Source organism: Phyllostomus hastatus, unplaced genomic scaffold, assembly GCF_019186645.2.
Source record: "Phyllostomus hastatus isolate PE091 unplaced genomic scaffold, TTU_PhHast_1.1 phas_contig_58, whole genome shotgun sequence".
NCBI classification, from domain to species: Eukaryota; Metazoa; Chordata; class Mammalia; order Chiroptera; family Phyllostomidae; genus Phyllostomus; species Phyllostomus hastatus.
Genome location: NW_025333916.1, coordinates 26,967,781 through 26,991,515, shown reverse-complemented (window position 1 = coordinate 26,991,515; position 23,735 = coordinate 26,967,781). Strand labels below are relative to the sequence as shown.

The 23,735-nt window shown below is 36.3% G+C and overlaps 1 protein-coding gene and 1 pseudogene across 7 annotated transcripts in view; one reads left to right on the top strand and one right to left on the bottom strand.

The window, feature by feature from the left end:
- Window positions 1-321: 321 nt before the first annotated feature.
- ERBIN (erbb2 interacting protein) overlaps window positions 322-23,735 on the top strand; it is a 121,471-nt gene continuing 98,057 nt past the window's right edge. For 4 of the 7 annotated variants that reach the window (XM_045848282.1, XM_045848281.1, XM_045848280.1 and 1 more), the window contains exon 1: window positions 540-765. The gene's annotated coding sequence lies outside the window, so the exon portion shown is untranslated. Of the gene's footprint in view, window positions 478-539; window positions 766-23,735 lie in introns of those variants that run through there. The other 3 variants (XM_045848276.1, XM_045848277.1, XM_045848278.1) reach the window with 3 other exon arrangements.
- Window positions 22,060-23,159, bottom strand: LOC123824865 (annotated as a pseudogene).

The following is a 23,735-nucleotide window of genomic DNA, read 5'->3' as shown; positions in this document are numbered from 1 at the left end:
AGGAGGAGGAGGGACGGCGGCGGGAAACCGGGAGAGGGAGGAGAAGAGGGTTCGAGGGCAAGTAGGGAAAGCGGGGAGGGGCGGACCGAAGGACGGACGGCCGGGGGAGGGGGCCGTCCTCGGCCTGCTCTGCACCTCGGCTCCAGGCTCCAGCCCCGGCCCGCGGCGCGCGTGAAGGGCGCGGCAGGCACTATAGACAATAACACCGCCGCCCGGCTCTGGGGACGGCGTGGAGGAAGAGGTGGCGGCCTAGCGCGGCCGAGGTGCGCCCAGCGCCCCGGCGGTGTCCGAGCCTGTGCCCTCGCCGGCTGAGTGCGCCGCCGTCCGGAGTGCGGGGCGCGCTGGTCGCCCGGGGCCTGAGGCTCGCGCCGACGCCCCCTCCCCGCCCCCTCCGCGGCGCGCGGAGCTGGTTTTCCGGGTTCCCCTGGACAGAGCTGGATCCTGCTGCTCGCCAAGGCCGGAAGTGAGTTTCGCACGGTAATTCCGGGCGGTGTCACGAGTGAAAAGTTTTTGTGTTTTTTTTTTTTTTTTTTCCTGCGGAGATCCTAGTTGGGGCTGGGATCTCCTGCACAACTCGAGACCAGAAAACCGGCCCTCTTCCCTGCCCCCACCAAAGCAGAATACTCTTCCTACCGCGGGAGGCCACTCCACATCCGTTCTCACCGGAGAGAAATTCGGCTGGAGCCCAAGTGACTCATGAAGGGGAGGAAATCATGTCTGGCGAAGCCTTGAAAAAGCTGCCCTGAGACACTGTCCGACCGAAAGGTAATTGTCACGAAAAGTGTCTAGAAGTCAGAAAGATCCTGGGCTAGAAAAGAAAGAATACGTTAATGTTTCTCACTTTTCCCCGAGTTGTCCTAAATTTTCTTTTGGTTATGTCGAACTGGACAGTGTTTCAGGTGCTGAACAGAACTGATTCCCCCCCTCCCCCTACCATCTGGACTCTGGTTATTTTAGAAGAGATCGTAAGAATGCGGTGGGACGAAAACTTTCAAGCAGTGCGAAGAAAGAGTGCCTTTGTTCAGCACTAGGTCCAGAAGTTTTAGTTTCCTGGATCATATACAGTGTATATATTTTTTTATTTATTAAGTTGCCGAACCTGGCAACTTTTGCTTTGGAAGAAAGGTGGCTGCAGTGAGTGATTTACTGTTGAGATGGCTGCCACATTTGTTTATACTATTAGCGATTGTTTGGCTTTTGCGTTTAATTGTACATAGTGTTTAGTTCAACCCTTATAAATATATTTCGTTGGCTTTTACAAACAATAAAAAAGTGGCCATTTTTAATAGTTTTTCTGGGTGGGTAATACATTTCTTCAGTAATTTGTTCCTTTCAGACGTTTTAGAACCTTATATTTGTTAATTGAAAGCAGTGTCTGCTAGATTTTTCTTGTTAACTGACTTAGGAAGAAAAAGGAAGGAGTAAATGTTATGGATAAGGTGAGTTGTAATGAAAAAACGAACACCTGTGAGTGGTAGGACTTCTCTGCAATTGAGAGCAGAACATGTAGGAAGGGGAGTAAAACGCTTAAAACGATTTTCGTGAGAATTGCATTGACTGTGATGAACAGCTGTGCTTTTTTAGTAGTAGAGTATGTACATTTTTGTGTTAGCCCTAATGTGGCCCACTCAACCTAAATAAGTGATAGGTGCCTACTGTGGGGGCAGGAATTAGTTAAGCATGAGAGACATTCCACCAGAGTTACAAACACTTCTGAACCAATCGGCAGTCTTTAAATTTAAAGATCAGACTAGTTTTGTTCGCAGCAAACACACGTTTCTCCAATGATGTCTTTTAAAGTTTGGTTTTCCCTAGTATTTTGTGGTAAAGGGAAGTGAAGGACAAGACTGTGCTATTGAATAATTATTAAATAAATGTGGTATTCTGTTGATAGGTATATCTTAAGTATAAGTTGTTTGGTTTGTCCATGCTACCCCAAGAAAAATTGTTGGCTTAAGGTTTAAAAAAAATGTAGGTTTTAAAGAATATAATCAGATATTTCACAACTTGTTTTTTGTTATTTTATTAAGCACATTTCAAAATGGGGTTCTTTTAACTATTTATTAGTATATATTGTTTTGATTTTTCCCAGAGCTTAGTCTCTGGAGATTTAAAACTTTTAAGCTGCTGGTAAGATTTGTGAACCATCCAGAAATTCCTGTTAAGTCAAGGTACCTTTATCAAGGAATTTAAGTGCATAACTAACTTATTTATGATTTTGGAACGTGTCATTAGGCAGCGAAAGGTTATTCTTGGGCATTTGAAAGAGCAGAACAAAATTAAATGGCAATGAACCTCAGTTTCCTTATATGGCTTATACTTGGCCTTAAAGCAACAAAGCCTTAATAGAGCAAGTCTTTTATAGAGAATTGTCACTTTATGAAGATGTTTCTTTGCATTAGTAAATTTTACAAATAAAAAGTATTGTAGCACTCAAAAATAACTACTTAAATTCTTGCTTTTTGATCTTGATTTTTCTTCTTGAGGGAGCAGTATGTTTAGAGGCAAAAGCACGTTTTTTAAAAAATGTATTTTAGTTGATTATGCTATTACAGTTTTCCCATTTTCCCCCCTTTATTCCCCTGCGTCCTGTACCCACCTACCACCAGCATCTCCCATCTTAGTTCATGTCCATGGGTCATACATATAAGTTCTTTGGCTTCTCCATTTCCTATACTATTGTTACCCTTCCCCTGATCTATTTTGTACCTACCAATTATGCTTCTAATTCCCTGTACCTTTTACCTCTCTCTCCCCTCTCCTCCTCCCCACTGATAACCCTCCATGTGATCTCTATTTCTGTGATTCTGTTCCTGTTCTAGTTGAGAAACACATTTTTAAAAGCAAGTTATTCACCTTTGTAGTTGTCATTAATTCCCCCCTCCCCCCATCACAAAATTTACTTTGTGGATTACTTAGACTTTTGTTAGTTTAGCACGGAATTAACTTAATGAATATTAGGCCTTATGATATTGTCACACTGTAAATATTTTCAAAGCCTTGTTTAAATGTGACAATGATTTGAAAAGAGGTTTAAAAAAGGTGATAATCAGTTAAATATTTTTATTGCCTGTTGTTTTCTAACAGAGTGACACTGCAAATGTTTTACATAATATTCATAAATCTCTCAATTCCAGTAACTTTAGAAATATTGGTACTGAGCTCTTGGTAGAAAACAATACAAAACTTAAATAAACACACTTCAACTTTTTAGAAAATTAGGTGCATATTAAGGCATATATTTTAAACAATTGCTTATAGATGACATGATTTAGAGTTTAATCTCTTTTTGTTTAGAAATAGGTGATGGCAATGTTTACAAAGTATTTGGGATAACTCAGAATTTTAGTGGTGTTGGATGGCAAAGTACTTTTTTTTTGGTAATTGCTACTAACCTAGATTTTTAAAATCATGCTTTGTTGTTTATATTTTTATTTTTACTCTTTTCCCATTCATTTCTGTTTCTTGCTTTGTTTTTTTTCTGGGAACACCAGAAAAAATCGTAAAGGTGTCTTTTTTCCTTTTCTAACAAAACATATTGTACCTGTGTTTAGTTCACAATAGGTTATTCCATTTTTTAATGCATTCTATTAGTTCTTGCATGCAAAATATATACATGAATTATGCTCTATAATATCTACTTTTGAATATTCTAAGGAAATAAGCTCAGCACTTACGCCTTTCACTTATCTTTGATTTACTCCACATTATTTGTTGTTTTTTTCTTGGTTTCTGCCATCACTAACTCTTGAATCATACTACACCATGTTTCAGATTTACCTTTTAGCCTTCTCCTCCATCTTATGTTTCCTAATTGTAAAAAAGAAATCTAGCTATTACGCAGCTTTTCTAATTCCTTTAGCTTCCTATTTTTAGTTAGCTTCATTTATTTCCTCTCTTTTCTATGTTCAGCTGATACTTCTTAATTATATTTCACCCTTCCCCTTTTTTCTAAACTTTATTAGTCCATGCTTATCATCTAAAAAAACAAAAAACCTGTTCCAAACATAAGTAGATACAATTTATTTGATAGTTGCATGTAATACTGAATATCCCTTTTGTATTTCAACTCAGTTTGCATGCCAGTATTTTAATGTGATACTTGTATTGTTTTTATTTGTACTTTGTCTCCTCAATTCTTTTTTTCTTTAATAACCCCTGAATTACCTTTGTTAAGATCAGGTTGTTACATATTATTGTATTAAGACTTTCTACAACCCTCTATACCTTCTTGTATTATTATGCTTTTGGCCTCTTAAAACACAAGCTTTTTTCTTTATACCTTCCTTCTCCATTTTCTGCCTTTTCTTTCTGTCCTACCTCTCAAAGATGTCAGTGTTTCACACTGTCATCTGCCAGTGTTTCTAAAATTTTGAAATTGCCTTTGTCTGTTTTTATGAAATAAGCTCAGTTGAACTCTGTCACTCTATTCTTGTCACTTCAAATTTTGTTCCAGGTACCAGTGGATGAAGAAGGCCTTGCCAGGCTTTATAAATGATAGTATGTAAGACAGTAGAAAAGAATATCTAAAAGTTAAATTAATAGAAGAATCTACTTATGTGGAGGTTATCTATGACTTCAGATACATAGAATTTAATAGAAAAACTAGAAAATAAAAAGACATCTAAGTAATCAACACAGTCATAAAAGTCTGAGAACTTCATTCCTAGGGCCTTCCTTATTCAGAGCCCATTTAATTTTGTGCACAGTAAGCTGTTTCCTGCCTTTTTACTGTACTAGAAGAGTTGAGGGAATACAAAAAAGGAAAGAAGACAGAAAACTTAGAAAACAGAGTAGTCTTGGACAACTTGCTTTGGTACTGAGTGCCTTATATATTGCCTTTATCCTTGGAAGGAGACATTATTACGGCATAGCATGATTAGAAGTAGATAGTCTGAAGACAGCTGTTCTCAAACTTTCCGGTTTTTGGATCTCTTTATGCTCTTGCAAATTACTGAGAATCCCAAAGCTTTGGTTTATGTGGGTTATATTTATTATATTCCCATGTTAGAAATTTTTACAAATTAATTTGAAGATAACAATAAATTATTGATGTTGACATTAATACTGTTTTAATAAAAAATAACTATTTTCAAAAATCTTTAGCAAAAAATGTGGCCTTATATATATTCGGAAGTCCCTTATGTGTGCTTGAACAGAAAAGAGCTCAATTGTCATATCCACTTCTATATTCAATCTCATAGTATGTTGTTTTGGTTGAAATATATGAAGAAAATTTAACATTATACTGGTATTGGTTGGAAAGGGAGTATTTTTATAGCTTTTTAAGGTGGTTGTGGGTATTCTTTGATTCCACACCAGAATTTGACAAGTAGTATTTTAAAGGGTAGCTGCAATGTCAAATCTGAAACCATATCAATGCGTTTTTCATTTCTTGTTACCTGAAAATTCTTTTTCTTGCATTTTGAATCTTGCACCTGTTTATAGTTTTGTAACACCATATATTGGTTGGTTGAGAAATACTGGTTCATTGAATTACACATTTTTTTCCCAAATGTTGACACATTTTCATTAGGTAGTAGCAAACAAAAACAAAATTGTTAATATCACCACTAATCTCATCAGGAAAGTCTTCAACATTGTGAAGTTGTCAAGCACAAGTTTTCCACTGTTCTAAATTTTCACTTGGGAGTTGAAATAGTAATCATTGGTAACAGATATGTTGGTGTCTTTCCCTTGAAGTTACAGGGTAATTTCATGTATTTTTAAGAAAATATCTGCCAAATTCCTAAGTATGTTTAACCATAGTTTTTCATTTGTTTTCTGGGGTCAAAATGGCATTTTATGGGGAAAAACACATTAATTTAACTTATAGCTCAAAGTAATTACACAAGAGCTTTTTAACAAACTATAGAAATGATCACTGAAAGTATAGTCTTACAAGAGCTTTTTAAAAAGACATGTATTGAAATGTTGAAACTTAATAAAATTATTTTTCACTGCTTCATTAGAGATATTCTTAAATGAAAGTGGCATTTAAAAAGAAACACATGATTATCTAGTGGTAGTATGGCATGATGCTACAGCTTTTGTATGCACTAAGGTGCTCCCATTTTAACCCACCATTTCTTTTGCACCATTGCTGTCAATACAGTAATGGGAAAGGGCAAACAATGTTCTAGTATTATCATGAAGATAGTTTTTACCTTGAAGACTCCTTGAAAGTGGTCTTAGACTTCCAGAGCCCATAGACCACACTTTGAGAAATAGGTGGATATTGGGGGTTTATGGGGCTTTCATTACTTCTTTTGATTTTTTTGGTAGGGGAGGTTTCTGGTGTTACATTCAGGGAAGTCTCTAGGCTTGATCTTTTAGCTCACTAATTTGGTCTTCAGTTCTTTTTTTCCTATCTTGGGGTGGAGCAGGCAGATAGAGTTTCTAAGAACTCTTGCTTTTTCATAGGAGTTGATTTTATTTTTACATTGTTGTTTGTTTCCTCTATTAACAGTATAGGAGATTTGGTCTTACTGTACTTAGTATATCTATCATGGTTTTGGTTTTTCTTCAAATGTTAGATTTTTTTTGTGGTTAAAGTTTTATGTTATGGTTCAGACTATACTGTATTGATCATTTAAGTGTGTTTCCCCAAGGCAAATGAATCCCATTTCTTTTGGCTTTGGCATATTTAGCTAATGGTTTTCTCTTTTAGGGTATGTGGGTTGCTTGTCCTCTTATACATGTTTCCTGTCTCTCAGGACATAATATTCTTCCCTTTTCTCAGTTATACTGCCCAAGTGTCAGATCTCCTGCAGTACAGAGAGCTGTGCTGGAGGCCTTAACAGTGGCAGCTATTCTGTGGTTTTATTACCTGGCTTACTGCCCAGGACACACTTCTCCCAATCCTTCTTGTCAAGAAAACTTACCCTTCTTTTGGAGATCCCACTTTATGCTTGTTTTGTGTATCTGGTTCCTCAGATGTGTTGTAATTTATTGTCATTTCCTCCCAATCCACTTTGTATTCTCTACAAATTCCTTTCTGTTCTCACCTGTAGATATACCCCTCCTTGGTTTTTAGTACTGTTGTAAATTTTTTTGTGTGATTCTTTTTTCATATTTTAAAGTTTGGAACAATAACAAATATATACAAAAGTTGAAAGCATAATACAAAGAACTTTTTCGTTCCTGAATCATCTAACAGTTGCCCACCCGATGCCCTATTATCCCCTAGTATTTAATGTTTATTTTCTGCAAACAAAAACATTCTTCTACATAGTGACCTCATAACCATCAAAATTAGGACACTAACAAGAATACATTGCTAACATTTAAATTTCACCAGTTGTCCCAGTCTTTTAGAGCAAAAGGATCCCGTTTAGAATCATATATTACGTTTAGTTTTCATGTATTTTTGGTCTTTAAAGTTCTTTAATCTGGAACAATTTCTGTCTTTAGTTTCAGGGTCTTGACACTTTGGAAGATTACAGATAAAGTTGTTTTGTAGACTATCCCTTAATTTGCATTTCTCAGATATTATGTTTAGATCTGTGATTAGATTTTTATAATTAGATTTGTATGATTAGATCTCTGGCAGGGTTGTCATGGAAGTGATACTGCATTCTTCTCTTTGCATCTTATTAGGTTGCAGGTAGTTTCAGTTGTTCAATGCTGGTAGTCATTGATTATGCGATTAAGGTTTGTAAACTGCTAGATACCTCCTGTGTGAAAGTAATCTTTCCTTATTTGTAATAAAATATTTTTAGTGTAGATTCTTTGAAACTGCAAATATTTTGTTCCACATCAGACTTTTAATTTATTCATTTATTTACATTTATATACTTAACTCATTATATTCATGGGTTATACTCCATTATCATTTACTTAGATGAAATTGTGTTTTTTTTTTTTTTTTAATCCTCATCTGAGGGCATTTTTCCATTGCTGTTAGAGGGGAAAGTGAAGAGAGAAATATCAGTGCGAGAGAGAAGCATTAATTTGTTTCCCCCCATACGTGCCCAGACCAGGGATTGAACCTGCAACCTAGCTATATGCCCTGACCAGGAATGGAACCTGCAGCCCTTTGGTTATGGGATCACACTCCAACTGAGTCACACTGGCCAGGGCATGAAGTTGTTCTTGATTTAGCTAGTGGGAACCCCTTCTGGCTGGCTTATTTTCTTTTTGACATGGCACTTCTTACATCTAGTACAAGATAATGGCCCAGACTTACCTTCAAACTTGTTCCAGTTATTTCTAATGGAAAAGGGTACTTAGGAGCCAAGATCTGGGCACTTCTTGTGTTTATTGCTCTTGGGGTATCACTGCTCCCAGGCCTTCTTAGTGTATCTCTATACACTATGTGCACAGGTGGATGCATTCATATTTACATCTATATTTCTATAAATTCAGAGTGATTTTGCAATGTTACCTTCAGTTATAATCCAGTAATGGGGTTTATTAGTAGTGTTTTTCCTTTCCATATTCGTAAGTTATTTCTGATACTGAGAATTGGTTTTGTTTCTGTACTTTTTTTTTGGTGAGGGAGATGAGGTTCAGACAGACATTTCCAGCCAGAAAGCTAGAAGTCCCTCTAGTCAATTTTCAAAGTATTTCTAAAAGGATAAAAGTCTAAAATGTAATATATGGTAAAACACTTTCATTTGTCAATAATCCTAGGTTACTATGTGAAATGTGAGTGGAAAGAAGCAGTACTTTCATTGTCCACATTGTGTAAACTCCCTGTGAAGATAACGTCTGAGCTCCATTTTACTATGAGTGCAGTGATTTTGATGCAACTGTTTTTCCATATGGAGGTTGTATTGTTTGCATGATCCCAAAGTTTGGAACATGTGTCTATCTTCTTGATAATGATGTCCTTGGAATTTCAAACCTTTTAGAATTACTTTTCTAGAAGAATTACTTCTAGAATTACTTTTAATTCTAGAACCTTGGGTGATGATGTGAAGAGAAGATTGTTTTGTCTGTATTAAAAGCCCATGCTAGAAACCTCTAATTGAAAAATGAATCTTTTTGACAAGGCTATCACCCAGCCTAGAAAAAGTTGGTTTGACTTCCCCATCCATGGAGATTTTGGAAGTGATTTAAGAGGCATACCGGGACATCTTTTGTGACTAGAGTAGATTTACTCTTGGTTTTCTAGGAAAAGATAAGGATCCTGGCAGCATCAAATGGATTCTTTTGGTTCCCTGTTAATCTCTGGGGACTTCAAAAGATTTAGTTAATTGTTCTGAGTCTAACTACAGAATAGCAGAGACTCTGTATAGTAGATACAGATTGATTTGTTAGGTACCTGATATCAACATTGCGTCCTGTCTGTCCTTTCTTTTGAAAACGATTCCCAAACCAGAAACTCTGGGAGTCATCTTCCTTATCTTACCTTAATTATTGAAATCAATAATATTTCCAGTAAGTTGGTCTTTTAAGTGTCTATAGAGTGAGATACTTTAGGCCAAAAAGGCTAAATTTAGAATATGGTACAATCAGTGAGAGGCTTTTGATAGGGAAAGGGCTAAAAGAGTTACCTTAATTTATTTTCTGATTATTAATATTTAAATGCAGAAATTTATAATATAGAAGATGAAAAGTGTCCATAATGTCATCTTCTGGAGGTATTCTTTTAGTGCGTTCTGTGTTTTTTGAGCTCTTACATGCATTATAACATGTCACTGTCCATGTGTATTCATGTATAAGTATCTTTAAAATGGGGGATATAGTTCATTTATATATAAGGGAATTTAGTAGGTATATGTTAATTAACATTAGGATTGTTTCTAGGTTATACATGACAATACTGTACAAAATATAAGTTGACTCTTGTATTCTTTGCATATACATTTTTTTACTCTGATGTAAATTTTTTCTGGTGGATAAATACCTACAGTTGTGCTTGCCATGTATATAGTTAAAATTGATACATGGAATCAAATTCCCTCCGAAGAGTTTGTATCAATTTATACTTCCAATAGTATATATGAGTTACCTCTTCATATGCATTATTAAGTTGGGTATTAGCTGTTCTCAGGTACTTCTCTAAATCTCAGACAATATACAGGGTGGAGCAAAAGTAGGTTTACAGTTATTCATATGGAAATTAATACAGTAATTTTAAAATTAAATTTATTGGGGTGATATTGGTAGTAGGATCATATAATTTTAAAAATATATATATTTTATTATGATATTACAGTTGTCTTAGTTTTTCTCCCTTTGCCCCCCTCCACTGAGCAATCCCCACTCCCTCAGGCAATCCCCCCACCATTGTTCATGTCCGAGGGTTATGGTTATGTTCTTCAGCTACTTCATTTCCTATACTGTACTTTACATATCTATAGCTATTCTGTAACAACTTATTTGTACTACTTAATTCCCTCACCTCTTCACGCATTCTCCCTCTCCCCCTTCCCATCTGGCATCCTTCTGGTAACTAATTTCTTTTCTCTTGCTTTTATATGTCTCTTTCTATCTTACCCTTTGGCCTTTTAATAATGATGTGTCTTGGAGTGGGCCTCTTTGCATCTGTTATAATTGGGACTCTCTGTGCTTCCTGGACTTGCATGTCTATTTCCTTCACAAAATTAGGGAAGTTTTCTTTTACTATTTTTTCAGATAGATTTCCAATTTCTTGCTCTATCTCTTCTCTTTCTGCTTCCCCTATCAGGTGAATGTTGGACCTCTGAAAATTGTCCCAGAAGCTGTTTATACTGTCCTCATTTTTTGAATTCTTTTTTCTTCTTCCTGTTTTGCATGGTGGTTTTCTGGTTCCTTATGTTCCAGATCATTGATTTGATTCTTGGTTTTATTCATTCTACTGTTGTTTCTCTGTAAATTGTTCTTTATTTCATTTAGTGTATCCTTCATTTCTGAGTCTTTTTTACGCTGCTGGTGTCCACACTAAGTTCCTTGAGCATCCTTATAACCAGTGTTTTGAACTCTGCATGTGATAGAGTCTTATCTCCATTTCATTTAGCTCTTTTTCTGGAATTGTGATCTGTTCTTTCATTTGGGCCATGTTTCTTTGTGTCCTCACTTTGGCAGCCTCCCTGTGTGTGTTTCTATGTATTAGGTTGAGTTGCTTTGACTCCATGTCTTGGTAGCATGGCCTAATGTAGTAGGTATTCTTTAGGGTCCAGTGGCATAGCCTTTACTAATCACTCAAGCTGGGTACTACTCATGGTGGGCCTTTTGTGTAGGCTAAGTACACCCTCCTCTTGTAGTTGAGCCTTAATTGCTGTTGGCAGGTCAATGGGAGGGATTTACCCAGGCCAGTCAGCTACAAGGACTGGCTGTGACCACTGACCACCACCCTTACTGAAGCCAACTGTTGCTTGCTTAATAGTATTTAGGAGCCATGCCAAGTCATTCTTACGGAAAAGCTGCTTGGGTGGGCCTTTAAGTTGGATGGGGTAGAGCCTCTGTGGATCTCCAAGAAGAGATCAAACAGTGTTAGCCAGGTTGATGGAGTCTTAGATGTGGCACCCACCTATGGGCTTTGTCAGGGGAGGTCTCAGCAAAGGGACAATGGCCTCTGCTCACCCAGATGCCAGACATTTTGGTTTCTCCGTGTATACCAGTGTTGCCCTTCAAGCTACTACCTTAGTGTTGGAGCTCAGAGGGAGGGAGTCTCAGGAGGTAAGTCTGTGTGTGGGTTCCTCAAGAGGAACTGCTTAGGGCTACAGCAGCTTCCTCCACCAACTCAATCCCTGCTCATTTTTGCAGCCGGAAGTGGGGTGACTTATCTTCTTGGCACTGGAATCCTGAGCTTGGGGGGCCTGGTGTGGGTCTGGGACTCCTCGCTCCCAAGATATCCCTCCTGAATCTTTATTCATGTGGGTGTGGGGCAAGCCTGTTCTGTGTCTGTGCCCCCTACCAGTCTAGATGGATGTGATTTCTTCACTTCCGTATTTGTCAGACTTCCATTCAGCTCAATTTCTGACATTCCTACATGATGGCTGTTTTATATTTTAGTTGTAATTTTGATGTCTTTGTGCGAAGAGGCGAACCATGTGTGCCTATATCACCATCTTGACTGGAAGCCTTGGATCATATAGGTGTACATTTCTATAATCTCTGTGTTGCATTGTGTGCCTACCACCCAAAGTTAAGTCATCTTCTGTCACCATGTATTTGGCCCCCTTTACTCTTTACTACCCCCCACTCCCTTTCCTGTCGTAACCACCATACTGTTGTCTGTATCTATGAGTTTCAGTTCTAGATCTCACATATGAGTGAAACCATATGGTTCTTGGCTTTTTCTGACTGACCTAATTTGCTTGCATAATATTCTCAAGGTCCCTCCATGTTGCCACAAATGACAGTATTTTATCTTTTCTCATGGCCGAGTAGTATTCTCTAGTATATGTGTATCCCATCTTTAAACCTCTGACAAAGGACACTTTGGGTGTCTGCATGTCTTGGCCACTGTGATTAATGCTGCGATGAATATAGGGGTGCATGTATCTTTGTGAATCAATGTTTTTGGGTTTTTTGGGTAGATACACAGAAGAGGGATTGCTGGGTCATATGGTAACTCTATTTTTTGAGGAACCTCCACACTGTTTTACATAATGGCTGCACCAGTTACATTTCCACCAGCAAGTAAATGAGGGTTTCTTTTCCTCCACAACCTCTTCAACACTTTTTATTACCTGTCTTGTTGATAATAGCCATTCTCACAGGTGTGAGGTGGTATCTCATTATAGTTTTGATTTGTGTTTCCCTGGTAGCTAGCGAAGTTGAACATATCTTTATATATATGTTGGCCATTTGTATGCCTTCTTTGGAAGAGGTGTCTGTTCAGGTCTTCAGCCCATTTCTTAATTTGATTGTTTGTTTAGTGTTGACTTGCACGAGTTCTTTATGTATTTTGGATATTAACCTCTTGTTGCAGCTGTTGTTTGCACTAATTTATAACTATTATTACAAAAATAAATTCTGTTTCACATACTCAGAACTGTAAACCTACTTTTGCGTCACTCGGTAGTATAGTATGTAAGAACGGAGACTTAGATGCAGATTGCCTGGATTTAAATCTAGTGCTTACTTGTGACTTGGGAAAGTTAAAGGTAAGAATTATTTTAGATATATTACATATTTGAATATCTGTGTTGCAGATGATTTTAATTGGTTTCTTGCTTATACACTTTGGTTGTGTTTTTCCCATATAAAAAGTTAAAATTTTAATGTCAAATTTGTCATCTGCATTTTTGGATTTAATAATATTTTTAGAATGAATTTATGCTAACATTATCAAAATAATAACTGAAGTTTTCTTATTTTGGCTTGGGAGTAAAATAATCATCTAGATTAATCCTTCCCAAATTTCTAATGAGTTATACACCATTGGTTGAATAAATCATCTTTTTACCTTTAAAATTCTATCTTTATTAGTAGCAAATTTTTATATGTACTTAATTTATATCAGGGTTTCATTTTTATTTTTTATTTTTTGGTTATACTACACTATCTTCACCCCCACCCCTTTAGGTATGTTTAATATCTAGAAGTGTCAGTTTATTGCTCTACTTCTCAAAGAATTTTCAGGGTGAACTGAATCATTCTTACTAAGTTCTAAAAATAATTCTTGTTGGTTTGTTGATGAGAGTGCTTTGAATTTATAGATTAATTTAGGGGATAATTGGTACCATTACAATAGTATAAATAGTGTATCTCTAGTAAGGTAAGTTTTGCATTTATTTAATGCTTATGCCCTTTAGTAGAGTTTATGATTCTTTTCTTGCGATGTCCATGTTTCTTATTAGTATTCTGTTATTGTCATTATTAAGAAATTAGTATATTATTAAATTTATTTCCAGAAACTTAGTGAAAGGACATGAGAGCTGCTGCCATTATGAATGGGGCTATTTTGTTACTTGAATTCTTATCTGCATATATAAATGCAGGAGATTGATTAAAAAAAAAATATTACCTGCTACATTTTACTGCTAATAGAGTTTTAGATGATACACTTGGGTCTTCTAGGTATATAGGTTTATATGCACTAGTAATGGTACCTTTTGTTTTTTATTGAATCATAAATATATGAATTACATATTTTGATACTTTATATGCATACTAACAAGTACATAATTATACATTCTTTTAGCTATAAATTCTTCCTTCAATATCCTTTCATTGCTCAAGATCATCTTCCAGTATTAGGATAGCGGTCTGATTAATTTAGTCTTTGATAAAGGGATACAGAATTTTTATGGTTACCTGGTGCATCTATTTAATCATACTACACTTGCCTTCATAGTACTGTCTGGTGTGGGAATGGAAAGGAGAAAATTAAATCTCTGCACTGAGTGTCCTAGAGAAGCAAAAATGCTTGGCTTGATTTAAATAGAAGTTGTCCCCTTCCACTGCTCTGCGCCTTGAAGGAGGATCGCTTCAGTGATATGAGAATGGCTTCTTGAACCTTGTTCTTTGACTGCTTTTTGGATTAGCTCTGAAAAAGAAAAGTAATTGTATACATTTTCCTTGAACTGCTTAGTATTTAGTATGATGCACAGTAATAATTATGTATCTCATTAGCAGTTATTTTAGTCCTTTGAGTAGTAAACTCGCTACTTACATAGTTTATACATCTACTAAATGTTTCCCAAGAGATCTTTGCCACTACTTATTCCCTGGGGTTTATTTTTGTCAATTGGTATGTTTCACTGACCTTGGTATTATCCTTCTTTGTAGTATATTTACTGGACAATGAAAGATATATTCTCCAGAATGCTATTTTCTGCATATTCAGTGGATTTTATCCCTGAAAGTGACTCAGAAATAGTCTAGTTTATGTAAACCATCCTTTCTTTTCAATTATCAGAAGATAAAACTATTGGCCCAGAGGAGGAAGTGAAATCCTACAGATCTATTAGTTTGGTAGTGATATGAGTGAGATTAGGAAAGTAAATCCACCATGGAGTTTGATAACACCTTCATCATTGCATCATGTCGCATAATTACCTTTTCTTTTTTTGTGGTGAGAAGAATATTTAAGATTTATTAGCCACTGTCAAGTATATAATACAGCATTGTTAACTGTAATCACACTGCTGTGCATTAGATCCCCAGAGCTATTGTTTTTTTCCCTTCACAACTGTACTTCTAACAGGAGGCTAGAATAACACTATTTTCCCAATATTTTCTCTTTTTTAAATATTTTATTTATTTATTTTTAGAGAGAGGGGAAGGGAGGGAGAAAGAGAGGGAAAGAAACATCAGTGCATGGTTGTCTTCCATGTGGCCCCCACCTGGGACTTGGCCTGCAACCTTTGGTTTGTAGCCCGTGCTCGACCCACCGAGCCACACCAGCCAGGGCCCAATATTTTCAATATATGTTACAGAAAAAAGTTTTGGTTTAACATAAATGAGGAAACCTTGGGTTTTCTTCTTTGGCACATGCCAGTTTGTCATAGATGATTGTTTTTTGTTTTGTTTTTTTTTTTAAGATTTTATTTATTTATTTTTAGAGAGGGAAGGGAGGGGGAGAGAGGGGGAGAGAGAGAGAGAGAGAGAGAGAGAGAGAGAGAGAGACAGAGAAACAGAGAAACATCAATGTGCGGTTGCTGGGAGTTCTGGCCTGCAACCCAGGAATGTACCCTGGCTGGGAATCGAACCTGGGACACTTTGGTTCCCAGCCCACGCTCAATCCACTGAGCTATGCCAGCCAGGGAGTGTCATAGATGATTGTTTTAAATGTTAGAAATAAATGTAATACAACAATACAACTCAAAAAAAAATTAGCAAGAAATGAAGCATCAGTATTTGAGCCAAGAGGTTCCATGGTAAGATTTATTCTAATACAGTATATAATTTTTAATTTCAGATTTAAAAATATACTTTATTTTTTGAGTAGTTTCAGCTTTATAGAAAAATTGAGAAAGTATAGAGTTTCTATATACTTCACTCCTCCTTCCCCCATTTTTCCTACTGGTAACTGGTATATATTTGTTATAATCAGTGAACCAATATTAATGCATTATTAACTCACATTACATTAACTCACATTATATTACATTTACATTAGGGTTTACACTTTGTGATGAACATTCTGTGGGTTTTGACAAATGTATAATGACACATATCCACCATTGTTGCTAGAAATAGCAACAGTGTAATTCAGTGGTGATAGTTTATGGATGAGTGAAATTAATGAAACCAGTGTTATAAAGGATAAAGAGGAGGAATTGGAAGTACTCTGCTATAAGATACTTGTACTATTTGAGAAGATCAAATTGCTTTTTACTGACACATATGCAGGAATAATGTAATATTGGTGTTCAAATTACCTATATTGAATGTTTGGAAACTCATTTTTAAAGAAATGATAAAATTTCAGTACTTTATTTTCATTTTATGGAAAATTAAAATTTAAATGCTGTTCTGTTTCATTTCTTAGAAACAGGCAGATGGTTATAGATTGAGTATAAGCATTCTCATCACTAATTTTTTAGATCCTGTTCTGCAATTCTTACTTGGCCTCTTTCCACATATTCTACTCATTCATGAAGCCCAATTCAAGTACCATTGTTTACAATGAAGCTTCCACAAATATTTAAGTTTTCCATTTTGCGTATTTATAACTTAAATCTTTTTAATTGTGGTAAAATGTACATAACAAATTTACTTTAAGTGTACAGTTCAGTGGTATTAAGTATACATTGTTGTGCATCAGTCAACACTATCTATTTTTAAAGATTTTATGTATGTATATATGTATGTATGTATTTACTTATTTATGTATGTATTTGTTTTCTAGAGAGGGGAGAAGGGAGGGAGACAGAGAGTGAGAGAAACATCAGTCAGTTGCCTCTCATATGCGCCCTGACTGGGGACCAAACCCTCAACCCAGGCATTGCTCTGACCAGCAACCATTTGCTTTGCAGGACGATGCCCAACCAACAGATCCATGAGTCAGGGCAACACACTCATGTTTAGAAATCTCTTCATCTTGCAAAATTGCAATTTTTTATCTCTTCATCTTGCAAAATTGCAATTTTTTATACATTAAAGATAGCTTCCCATTCCTTTTCTCTTCCTCCCAGCTGCTGGAAACCACTATTCTACTTTTTGTTCTTATGATTTTGAATACTTTAAGTGCCTCATGTACATGGAATCATATAATACTTGTCTTTTTGGGTTTGGCTTATTTCACTTACAGCATAATGTCCTCAGAGTTCATCCATGTTGTAATGTAAACATGTCAGAGTTTCCTTTTTAAGGCTGACTGTTTCACGTGTATGTCATGTTTTGCTTATTCATCTCTTGTGGACAGCTGGGTTGTTTCCATGAAGTAGGTATTGTGAATAAAACTGCCATAAACATAGGTATACAAACATCTCTTTGAGACCCTGCTTTCAATTTTGGGGGTATATGTATTGAGAAATGGAATTGCTGCATCATATGATAATTTAATTTTTAAAAATTCTGAGGTCCATCCATATTGGTTTTCCGCAGTGTCTGTACTATTTTACATTCCCACCAACCGTGCACAGGGGGTCTAATTTCAATATGTCTTTTCTAACACTTCCCTTCTTTTATTTTCTGTTTTGTTTTGTTCTGGATAGTAGCCATCCTAATGGGTGTGAGGTGGTATCTCATAGTTTTGATTTGCATTACCTTAATGATGAGTGATACTCAGTATCCTTTCATATGCTTATTGGTGATAAACACTTTTCTTGTGCTTATTTGCGTATCGTCTTTGGAGAAATGTCTATTCACACTGCCCATATTTGAATCAGGTTGCTTTGTTTGTTGTTGCGCTTTAGCAGTCCTTTGTATTCTAGATGTTTCTCCCTTACCAGATAGTTGATTTGCATATATTTCTCCCATTCTGTTTACTTTTTATTGTTGATAGTAACTCGATGCATGAAAATTTAATTTTCCTGAAGTCTAGTTTAATTTTTCTTTTGTTGCCTCTGCCTTGGTGTCATAGCCAAAAATTAGTTGCCAGTAACTTTTTGCCCTGTGTTTTTTTCTAAGGTTTTAATTTAGATTTATATCTTTTTAAAAGTGCTTAGCTATTTTATTGAAAACTTAAATACATAAACTATTTTGTATTGTTTTCTAATTTATCTTGGATATTTTGGTTAGCCTAGCTTTTAATTTAAAACAAAAAAAGTAAAAATGCTAGCATTCTTCTTTCCTACCCCATTTTACAAATGTTTCATTTTATTTATTTTTAAGATTTAAATTTATTCATTCATTCATTCATTTATTTATTTATTTTTAGAGAGGGGGAAGGAAGGAAGAAAGAGATGGAGAGAAACATCAGTGTGTGGATGCCTCTTGCACATACCCTACTGAGACCCTGGCCCATAATCAAGGCATGTGCCCTGTGCCCTGACTGGGAGTCCAACCAGCAACTCTTTGGTTTGCCAGGCTGGCACTAATACATTGAGCCACACCAGCCAGGGCTAAATGTTTCATTTTAGACTTCATTTTTGAAGAAGTAAACCTTTTTTCTTTTTTCTCCCCTCCCTCCTTCCCTCTCTTCCTTCCATTTTATGTATGTATTTTTGGGGAGAGGGGAGGGAGGAAGGAAGAGGGGGGAGAAACATTGATGTGAGGGGAAAGATTGATCACTTGTCTCTTGTATGCACCCCACCTATGGACTGAACCCACAACCCAGGAATGGGTCCTGACCAGAAATTGAACCCACAACCAAAACTAAACTGTACAACGCAGAAATGACACTTAGACATTAATCCCAGAAATAAAGAACTTCTCTTCACACAAAAACCTGTACATGAATGTTCATAGCAGCTTTATTCATAATAGCCAAAAACTGGAAACAACCCAGATGTCCTTCAATATGAAATAGTTACATCCATACTGTGAAATAGTACTTGGCAATAAAAATGAATGAACTATTACTATAAGCAGTAACTTGATGAATCTCCAGAATATCATACTAACTGAAACATATCTCCAGAATAACATACTAACTTTGGCTTTGTGGGATGACACCCTACTAACTGAGCCACATCAGTTAGGACAATTTTATTTTCTGATAATTGTAGATTTGCATACAATTTTAAGAACCATAGCAATATTTCGGGTACTTTTTATCCATTTTCCTCTTGAGTCAACATCTTGCAGAATTATAACAATACTATCACAAACTAGATATTGAAATTGATAGTCAAGGTACAGAATATTCTCTTCCATCGCCATAAGAATTCCTTGCCCTTTTATTACTACTGTATCATCTCTCTCCCATATTTCCCCACTTCCCATATTTGCCTTTTTAAAACTATACATGGAATCATATAGTAAGTAACTCTTAGGATTGACTTTTTCAGTTAGTATGATATTCTGGAGATTCATCAAGTTACTGCTTATAGTAATAGTTCATTCATTTTTATTGCCAAGTGCTATTTCACAGTATGGATGTAACTATTTCATATTGAAGGACATCTGGGTTGTTTCCAGTTTTTGGCTATTATGAATAAAGCTGCTATGAACATTCATGTACAGGTTTTTGTGTGAAGAGAAGTTCTTTATTTCTGGGATTAATGTCTAAGTGTCATTTCTGTGTTGTACAGTTTAGTTTTGGAAACTACTCGAGTGTTTTGTAGAGTGACCATTCCACTTTGCATTCTCATAAGCAGTGATGAGAGATCCAGGTTTTCCTCATCCTTACCAGCATTTAGTATTGATAACTATCTTTCTTTTTATTTTTTATTTTAGTCATTCTTAAGGTACATAGTGATGTGTAATATTTTACTTTCATTTCTCTGCTGCCTAATGAATGCTGAACATCTTTTATCTGCTTATTTACCATCTGTATTTTCTATTCAGTGCAATGTCTATTGTGTCTTTTGTTCATTTTCTTATTGATTTTTTTTTTTTTACCATTGAGTTGTAGGAGATCTTTATATATTCTAGATACTGATTCTTTTTTTGATATATGGTTCACAATTATTTTCTTCCATTCTTGACCTTGTCTTTTCATTCTTCTTCTTTTTACTTTAAATAATTTTTTAGCCCTGGCTGGTGTGGCTCACTGGTTTGAGTGCCGGCCTGCAAAGCAAGGGGTCGCTGGTTCAGTTCCCAGACAGGGCACATGCCTGGGTTGCAAGCCAGGTCACCAGTAGGGGGTTCGTGAGAGGCAACCACACACTGATGTTTCTCTCCATCTCTTTCTCCCTCCCTTCTCCTCTCTCTAAAAATAAATAAATGAAATCTTAATTTTTTTTTTATTTCTCAGTTACATCTGACATACAATAAATTAGTTTCAGGTGCACAGCCTAGTGATTGGACATTATATAAATTACTAAGTGAGCATCCTGATAAATCACATACCCATCTGATATCATATATAGTTATTATAGTATTATTGACTATATTCCCTATACTGTACTGTACATTCCCGTGACTATTCTGTACCTACCAGTTTGTACTTCTTAATGCCTTCACCTTTTTCACCCATCCCTTGAGTTCCCCTGCCATCTGCCAAAATGTTCTCAGTATCTCTGAGTCTGTTTCTGTTCTGCTTGTTTGTTTATTTTGGTTTTTCTTAGATTCAATTGTTGATATATATGTATTATTATTTTATTATTCATATTTTCTCCTTAAAGAAAACCCTTTAACATTTCATATAATGATGGTTTGGTGGTGATGAACTCCATTAGCTTTTTCTTGTCTGGGAAGCTCTTTATCCATCCTTCAATTCTAAATTATAGTTCTGCTGGTTGGAATAATCTTACTTGTAGGTCCTTGCTTATCATTACTTTGAGTATTTTTTGCCAATCCCTTCTGGCCTTCAAAATTTCTGTTGAGAAAACAGCTGAAAGGCTATTACTGACTGCTTTTCTCTTGTTGGTTTTAAGATTCTTTCTTTGTCTTTAACCTTTGACATTTTAATTATGATGTGTCTTGGTGTGGGCCTTCTTTAGGACTCCGTGCTTCCTGGACTTGTATGTCTGTTTCCCTCACCAAGTTAGGGAAGTTTTCTGTTGTCGTTTTTTCATATAGGTTTTCAATTTTTTGCTCTCCTTTTTGTCCTTTTGTCACCTCTATGATGTGGAATGTAGGTACCCTTGAAGTCCCAGAAGCACCTTATACTATCCTCATTTTTTGGATTCTTTTCTCTTTTTGCCGTTCTGATTGGGTGTTTTCTATCTTCCATATTTCTGATTTGATCCTCTGCTTCATCTACTCCACTACTGATTCCTTGTTATGTACATTTTTTAGTTAATGTATTCATTTCTGAGTGGTTCTTTTTTATGTTTTCTAGTTCCATTTTTATGTTTCCTTTCCCTTTGTTGGACTTCTAAGTTCATCTACTCTTCCTTGAAGTTCATTGAGCATCTTTATAACCAGTGTTTTGAACACTGCATCTAAATTAATCATCTCAGGTTTGTTTAGTTCTTTTGCTGGAGTTTTGATCTGTTCTTTCATTTGGGCCATGTGTCTTTGTCCCCTCATTTTGTCAGCCTCCCAGTGTGTGTTTCCATGTATTAGGTAGAGCTGCTTCATTTCCCAGGCTTAGTACAGTGGCCTTATGTAGTAGGTGTCCTGGGCATCCCAAGTGTGACCCACCACCACTATGTGGGCTGTGCAACCTCCTGTTGTAAATGAACCTTCATCTGTTGGCATCTCAACAGGAGGGATTTATCCCACGGTCTTTAGCACAGGCTAAATTATATGGCATGCCATCTCCAAATAACAGTTGAGGCAATGGAATAAATGCAGAGGTATCACCATAAATCCTACTTAATACAGCTATACAGACTAACACTTCTTTACAAATTAAATTCTTTGTCTGATTGACAGTTAAATACACAATTTTAACTGCATAGCTTAGCAATTAAGGGTCATAGACCAAAGTTAGTACATACCCAGCACTTCTGTGTAAGCTATTTCATGTACATAACTAAAGTTAATTATAAAATATGTCCTGACAAATGCTAGGGGAAATTTTGTAAAAGTAGTTTTTAACTGTTAAAACACTGCTATAGTTGAATGTTACAACAAAACAATAGCAGGTAGTGAACATATTATTACAGTCTTTCACTCATTTACTACTGCATATAAAATACTAGTAGTGAGTGTTGTTCATTGGCCCTGTTAAGAGTTCTGTCACTGAACATCACCCCTGGAATGATGTTCATCATCCTTGCATATTTCTTCATTGTAATGGTGTCGTCTTTCTTTATTTGGATTAAAGTCTACCAGCTCTACCTGGTCCATTATGTTAATATCTTCTACTACTTTTTAGGTGGGAGTTTCTCTACCAAAGAGAGTTTATCAGGAGAGAGAAAGCCATTCTCAGAAAAGTTTTCCTTAAAATATGGTCTGTGATAAATTGGCATGCCTTCACTTAGCAAGCATCTGGTATCTCCATATTTGCCAATATGACCTGGATGAGAGGTGATAACTATGGTTCAATTGTCAAGAGGTAGCTATTGGCTTATGGAGGCCAGAAAATGCTTCAGCCAGCTGTATGTTCACACACACGACAAAATGTACTCCTCATCAAGTGAAAACAGCTTGGTCCTTCGAATCTAAAGCAATGACAATATCTCCTGGCCCCAGTCATGGTTCTTGGTTTCCTTCACCATAGAATATTATCTACTGGCCATCTTTCATGCCTTTGTCTATATGAACTTCTAGAATCTTCTCTCAAACTATCTTTTATTGCAGCGTTTGCATCTATCTTTAGGACTGATCTATTCCCCATGTCCTTGGCAATCCATGTACACAGACTGAATTTGCTGAATTGTTCCAGATCCTATGTGATGAATTCTCATTTGCATCCCAGTACCTTGGCAGTTGGGACAGCATTCTGCTGCTCCTTTCTTACCACTTTGGCCTTTACATTTGTCATGAATCACATTCTTTTGTTGAGCTAGATTTCTTGTTGCACCATTATAGAAATTCCCTAAGGTTACTGAGAGTTAATGCACAACATTTTTACTACTCCTTTCTCCTCCAAAAAATATATTAAAGATGTCCATGGGAGAACCAGAACTGCTACCTGCTCCACCTTCTTTAATTATCTGTTTTCCTTTGTTTTATAATTCCCTTTTCTTTGCATCTTAGAGCACTTTATAAACTTGAGGAATCTGTTTAAACTCCTCTCATTTATTTGTGTCTTATTAGTTGCTACTTCAAGGCCAGATTCCTAGAGTGGCATTAGGGTTGATCCCCAAAACATAGTAATTGGTTTCTTTCACCATTAAAAAAAATGCTTTTAAAGATTTTGTTTATTTTAGAGGGATGGGGGCAAGGAGGGAGAAAAAGAGGGAGAGAATTCTATGTACAAGAGAAACATGGGTCAGTTGCCTCTTGCATGCCCGCAACTAGGGACCTGGCCTGCAACCCAGACATGTGTCCTGATAGGGAATCCAACTGGTTTTGCAGTCCTTTGCCTAATCCACTGAGCTACACCAGCCAGGGCTAGAATATGTCCTTGAATTGTATAAGGTAAAGAGGTATCAGTGTATCACTTTACAGGGCACAGTTTCTTCCAGCGTTACAACTGTCTCACCTATCGAGTCTGTTTCCTGTGTAGGAACAAGGATTTGAGGCAGATTTCTAGAGTTAGAAATGGAATGTAGGTGTACTATTCTCCTAGCTTTAGAAGCTATATGTAACAACAGCATTTATGCATCTACCTTGTGCTAAGAACTGTTCTAAACTGAGGGGAGAGGACAAGGAACAAATACATGAAGCCCTGCTTCATTTTCTAGTCCATAAGTAGCACTACCTTTATTCTGGTAAAGGAAGAAACAGAGGCATTCTTTTGTCAGGAA